This window comes from Hyperolius riggenbachi, chromosome 6 (genome assembly GCF_040937935.1).
Source record: "Hyperolius riggenbachi isolate aHypRig1 chromosome 6, aHypRig1.pri, whole genome shotgun sequence".
NCBI lineage: Eukaryota > Metazoa > Chordata > Amphibia > Anura > Hyperoliidae > Hyperolius > Hyperolius riggenbachi.
In genome coordinates, this window is record NC_090651.1 from 343,167,631 (window position 1) to 343,174,667 (window position 7,037).

General features: G+C 40.9%; 1 long non-coding RNA gene across 1 annotated transcript; it reads right to left on the minus strand.

Moving 5' to 3' along the window:
• Nucleotides 1–834: 834 nt before the first annotated feature.
• On the minus strand, nucleotides 835–5,456 carry LOC137522959 (uncharacterized). The gene is made up of 3 exons (XR_011022490.1): nucleotides 5,344–5,456; nucleotides 4,606–4,780; nucleotides 835–1,132 (listed from the first exon to the last, which is right to left on the minus strand). It is a non-coding gene; the product is annotated as an uncharacterized lncRNA (long non-coding RNA).
• Nucleotides 5,457–7,037: the final 1,581 nt, after the last annotated feature.

The window sequence follows — 7,037 nt, forward strand, 5'->3', positions numbered from 1 at the left end:
TGCATAATAATTTGTCTTACACAGATGAATTCAGCAAACTAGCAATCTGTAAAATAACAGAATTATGATATTACTAAAAAGAACGTAGTCACTGGACCAAGTGCCACTTGTATATTGTAAAAGAGGATTTACAGTCTTAGTCATCCCCTTGAGTGGAGACAGTCGCATCTCCAGAGGGAAAAGCCATGTACATCAAAAGTATTATACAAGTGGGATCTATCATGATAGCTCATAACATTCTAGAATAAACAATTATAACCAATTACAATCCGGTTCTCATTACACCCATCCCCCAACTTCAAACCCCCACATGACCCACCCTATCTCAACATTTTACGCATTAATTATATTTCCAAACATCCCAGATACCCCCAATTTTAGCCTTCAAGTACCACATTTTAACCCCTCCCCTGTATGCCTACCATTAACCCCTCCCCTTAACTTTCTACCCTGCCGCTGCCATTTTGCCAGGGCTGTGGAGTCAGAGCAATTTTGGGTACCTGGAATCAGAGTCGGAGGTTTTAATAAACTGAGGAGTTGGATGATTTTTGAACCAAATCCATAGCCTTTGTAAAAAGTAGACTAAGGAGTCGGAGTCAAGGAGTCGGAGCAATTTTGGGTACCAGGAGTCGGTGGAATCCTAAACTGAGGAGTAGGATGATTTTTGTACTGACTCCACGGTCCCAGTGTACAATTTCAGCCTACTTTATATTTGAGTTTGACACCCCTGATCTAGAGGTCTTCTTATGTATGAATATGTGTGCAGTTGTTAGCAAGCAAAGCTAAAAAAAATAATTTTTCAATCTGAAAAGTTCAGTTCCAAAGGTAGTAGAGTTTATTTTAGTTTCGTTGGACTTGATGAGGATGATGTTTTCAGACAACTGTAGAGTCATCATGTCATTTCTTTTCTAGATGTTCTACAATCATCCCAGGCCCTGTCCATAGATAATCTGCCAGAAAGCACTGATTCTCTCAGGGGTTCTGTGTTGTCATCTCATGCATATAGGTTCCGTTCCATGACTCAATATATAATTGTCCGATGGCATAAATACCGATCTGGCTCAGAGAAATGCATCGAGGATTCCAGCTAGGTGCAAGAGTCTCTTCAAGCCTGGCCAAAGGCATCTGCTCTCTGAAAATGGAAAAACTGGGCCTTCATTAATGTGAAGTAACCTTTCACAAGTCATTTTAATCATTGAAATATGAAAGGAAGAAGTGAGCTGGAGAGGGGTTCATAAATACTGGTATTATATCAGCGTATTTGAGGTAGGATGTCCCAATGCCAGTACAGAGCTATAGGATTAAAGCAGATATTATGGCATAGAAGAAGAGTAAAACGAGCCGAGGAATGAGGAGGAACAGAATAGAATACAAGGTACAGGGAATGGGGTGAGATTTTCAGGACAGAGGGGAGAGTCTTTGTCCAGGGGGGCGAACTGAAGGCTATTAACCCTTTAGCAGCTGATTTATTTAGAGGCCAGGCCAATTTATTTTATCACATTTTTTTTATTTCTTATGTATTACATTTCCTTGCTTCTAATTAGTACTGCTGTAATGTGTTTCTATGGCCACTTGTCACTAGAGGGCAGTGTGAGACAATAACAGAGGACTTCTGCTTTCAGTTTCTATATTTTCTGCTAGTAGAGAGAGATCAACGCATTCCAACAATTAACAGCATGAGTTCTGCCGACTGAGGCCAAAAACAGTGCATTATATTAATCTAGGTAACTCTATTGAAGCTGGTAATGGGTTAATAGTGTTGGTGTTCGCATTCGACCCATGTGGTTCAGCAGCCGAATACGCACATTCAGCACCGACCAGCAAGATGGGATGCTTTTCATTAACTCGCGATACTTTCTCCTTTCAACTTGGAAGGAAGAAGTATCGGATTTACTGTAAACCAAACACATCTTGTACCACTGTTCAGTGCTGCTGAATGTGGGTGTCTGGGTGCCAAACCACATGGTCCGGAATGCCAACACCAACACTACTTATTAGTGGGTAGCTAAGAGAAGGGGTACAGACTAAAGAAGTGGATTGAATAGTGAAGTCTTTTCATATTTTGGCATGTTTAATTTTTTTTCTTTTTTTTTACATTCAATGCTTTATTGTAAGAGTACTATAATAAAATAGAGAACAAGTTACAACTTTAACAAGGTGAAATGCAAACAGTTATGTGCTGATGGAAACAAAATACAAATTTTCTTTCTGCTCACACTTGAGTCAATCATGATGCCTTTCTTCAAATTGCAGGCAATAATGATAAGCCACTTGTATCTGTAATGTGAGTGGCTCTGATACCTCCGCTGGCTGGACTTACAGTAGCACTCTCCTCTCCACTCTCTTTAGTTTTGCAGCACATAGACCTGCTCTGATCTTCACTACAAGTGAAAGTAGCCAGTACTGTGCTCCACACGCTTCCAGGAGCGTCATCGCTAACAAGGGAAGATATTCCCGGGAGTGCGCACAATCCCGTGGGAGGATGATACCTTCATCAGTGATTGCAAAGTGGAAGTGGTAACACTGCATCCTCTTTTGTTTATGTTCACATTATTCCTCATTTTCGCCAGGCTGCTTATTTGTACAGTACTGTATATCCAGTGTATGTGCCATTTTTCTTGTTTTACAAATGTTATTAGGCATCAGCTCACTTGCAACCCGCCTGAAGAGAGCAGCCGACCATGGGTTTCATACTGACAGATGACGCATGCACCGCCCACTGACATATGATGCATGCTCCACCCACTGACATGACACATGCACCCCCCACTGTTTACTATATCCAGAGTCAGCATCACATAGGGGCTAATAAACATATTTACTATACCAGGCATTGCCCTCACAGACTTATAATGGAGATTGGCTGGGACCTGGAGAGGTAATTTACTATACCAGAATGTATACTATATCAGAGTTTATTATAACAATATTATACTGTATTAAGCATCCATAAGTTAGCACCCTAATTTTTTTTAACTTTGTAACTGTCAGGTTAGCTGCTCCTAGCCCCTCCTCCTGAGTTTCCTGTTTGCATAATAAGTAGTAGCAGATTTGCATATGATTTGCATCTGAATTGAATGCAAAGTGTGAAGAAAATCTATTTAGGTGCTTTACACTGAGCTGGTGGTCATTTCAGATGCAGCCTTAGTGGTATGCGCTGGCGTTCTCCTCGCTGTTCAACAAAAGTTTCACATTTTTTTTTGCTTAGCTGCTCCCAAGGTTTTAGATTTAGGTTAGGTCACTTGCCCGGAGGTTTGCCTCACCGTGGCGCAAGTGTCTAGTATAATATACTTTGCATGCAAACCATACTGGAAGCTAAAGTTCCTCCTAGTTTAATAAATGTTAGCACTTGTCTAGGATGCAGGGCATGCATTTTTCATTCTGACAGAGGCGGTGTATGCCTGTGCGATTAACCATTCAATTGCAACATGTGTTTAGGGACGCGCAGCCTTTCCCCCCACTTTTTTATTTATTTTTTTTAGCACCCTAACCTGTTCATCGTTTAATGTTGTCAGAGTCTTTAAATCTGACCAAACATGACCATATTCTCAAGTATAGTCCTATAGTTGGAAGTCAAAATGATCTCTTACACCTGAACAATTCTGTCAATCCTCACCACCCCCTAACATTGCATTGTGGTTGGGGGAGTGATTGCCATGAAGCTGGTATAGTAACGCGAGTAGAATACAGTAAATGAGCAAGAATATACTTCTTGTATGACTTCATGGATATAGAACTACTGTGAGGCCTTGTTCCCATTGCGTTACGTTCGCATGGCGGTCCGCGTTGGCCGTTTTTTGACACTTTTTCTTTTCTTGATTTCTGTGTGTTGGACGTTTTTGTTAAAGTAGACCCAAACCAAACATTTTTTTAATTCAAAATATTTAGTTGCACCACTCTGACACATACAATGATAAATAAACACTCCTTGAAGCCTGTGAGCATTTCAGTGCATGCTTTTCACCCTCCTCTTTTCATAACTAGGGTTATACAGGTGGCAGCCATTAGCAATTCCTCCTTTGCCGGACACATCCTAATCCACCAGTTTTCCGGATTCTGTCCCTGCAATGAAAGGAAGGGAGGGGTTCCTCCACTAAATGTAAAATATTTTATATTTGTCATCATGCAGCTGAAAAAAGGCTGCTATTTATTACTATAAGTTAGAAAATAGATTACCGTATATTTCTGAAATCTTGTATTTTTAATTTGGGTCCACTTTAAGTGCTTTTCTAAGTGCTTTTGCAGAGCGATTGCGTTTTTTCACTTCCTGACGTCAGTCAGGAAGTGAACTCTTTGATCTGAAAAAGAATAAATTCTATGTATTTATTCTTAAAAACGCTCACGCAATCGCTGCACAAAGCGATTTCGTGAGCATTTTGCGTTTTCCTATACCTTCCATTGTGGCGGAATCGCCTCAAAAATGGCCCATGCACTGTTTTTCTGAGCGGATTGGAAACGAACCGCTCAGATGTCAACTCTGTCATAGAGAATCATTGCACAAGCGCTTTCTGGGAGATTTTGAAAATCGCCAGCGGTTAAAAAATCTCAGAAGCGCCCCTAGTGCGAACGAGCCCTCAAGAAGGAAAAACTCAGGTTAAAACGTACCTTTATTGAGGAGATCTGTTCAGTCAAGTAATGGACTTCTTTACAAAATGTCTCCAATTTGAGAGAATGCCAGGACAATATGAAGAAAAAGTGCTCCAGTTGCATTGCACCTCCAACAATCACCAGCCTGTCCTGATATTGATACCAAAAAGGTCAAGCCTTTAATCCTCTGTTCCTGTGTGGTGATGTTTAAAGGACAACTATCAAAGTTAATGCCACACATATTTCAAGTAATTAATAGCAAACAGCAATACAAAGTCTTTTTTCATCTTTTTATGTTTTTTAATGAAGAAATGAAAGCAGAAATATAGCTTCAAATGTGTGTAATTAATAATCAGCTAAAGGTCTGCGTTCCTGTCTGTGTATCTCTCTTTATCTGCCATGCAGTGTAAGGTAAACAGTTTACAGCCAGGTTACAGTTCAGCTCTGTCTCCTCCTCCCACCAATGCAGACACAAAATTGTTGTGGCAAATGTGGCATTGTTGTTGTTGTGGCAAATGTGGCATTTTTTTTCACACAGGCTATGCTGAGAGACCTCTGAAAAGCTTCCTAGTGTTGCTGGCTAAAAGGTCTATAAGTATATGGGGTTTACAGAAAACCAGTTCCTTTGACAGTTGTTCTTTAAAGAGGAACTGTCGCGAAAATCTTAAAATTTAAAACACATACAGATAAGAAGTATGTTTCTTCCAGAGTAAAATGAGCCATAAATTACTTTTCTCCTATTTTGCTGTCACTTACAGTAGGTGGTAGAAATCTGACATTACCGACAGGTTTTGGGTTAGTCCATCTCAGTATGACCTTTATTCTTTATAAAGACATTCCCTGAAATAGATTTATACAAAATGCTGGCCAGCCTCCCTGCTCGCTGCACACTTTTTTGGCAGTTAGACGGAGCAACTGACATTCCCTAAGTGCTTTTAAAAATAAAGAAAACCCTGAGAACCCCCATGCAGAGATGGACTAGCCCAAAATTTGTCAGTAATGTCTACTACCTACTGTAAGTGACAGCAACATAGGAAAAAAAGTAATTTATGGCTCATTTTACTCTGGAGGAAACGTACTTGTTATTTGCAAATGTTTACATGTATTTTAAATGTTAAGATTTTCGCCGGGCACTCTGGTTTCTTCCCACATGTCAAAAACATACAGATAAGTTAATCAGCTTCCCCCTAAATTGACCCTAGATTACCATACATACACAACATGATACATACATAGACATGTGACTATGGTAGGATTAGATTGTTTGTCAGCCCATCTGAGGGACAGTTACGTGATAAGACAACATACTCTGTACTGCACTGCAGAAGATGTTGATAATACATAAATACATAATATAATAGTGCATTTTACATTGGGAGAAAATTATACACAATTATATTCTTATACAGGTTTTTTTTAAATTTCCAATTTTTTGTAATAGTGGTTCTTAAAGAAAACCTGAACTGAAAATTATAAGTCAAATAAGCATACACAAGTCATACTTCCCTTCCATGTAGTCTACTCCTCAGTGTCTTTCTCCTGTCCCGCGTCCTGTTTGTTCACTGTGATCAAGGGAATTTTCCGTCTTCCATTATCAAAATGGCCATTACCCATAACAGCTTTCTGGTCAGCACACAGTTAGGGCTGGTTCAGACGGACGTTTGGAGGCGTTGCGTTTACTGGCGTCGCGTTCAGCAGCGTTCGTGTGCGTTTGGATGCGGTCGAGTTTTTTCTTCCCCTAGGGGGACATTAGCCGTCGCGGTTAACCTCCCCTGAAAGCTACATGTAGCTTCCAGGGGCTCCTTGAACGCCAGGGAAAATCGGGACCCAAACGCCGCGTTTGTGTAAACGCGCTTGAAAGCTTGGTACAAACGCTCCCATTCACTTGAATGGGAGCGTTTAACACCAAGCCCTGAACGCTGGCTGTAAACGCTCTGCAAGCGTCCGTCTGAACCAGCCCTTAAACTGTAACATCGCCCACTTGAGCCATAAGGAAACATGGACATTACCTGGTACATCAGTTTTCCTCTCAGCTATAACTGACAGAAACTGATATTTTACTGACAGCAACTGATATATTTCTGATCTGACAAAATATTGTCAGAACTGGAAGGGATTGTCAGAAGAAAATGGTGAGCTTCTGAGAGGAACTGATGGCAAGGTAACTATGTAATGTTAATTTGAAGTTACCTCATGTGTTTATTTTAATTATTTTTACTCAGTACAGGTTCTCTTTAACCTTCCTGGCGGTAACCCCAAACGTAGTAGGAGGTTTTCTCAGGCCCTGCTGGGCCGATTTGCTTCATTTTTTATTTTTTTTGCTGCACGCAGCTAGCACTTTGCTAGCTGCGTCAGCACACCGATCGCCGCTATCCGTCGCGCCGCGCACCCCCCCCCCCCCCCAGACACCGTGCGCTGCCTGGTCAATTAGTGCCAGGCAGCGCTGAGGG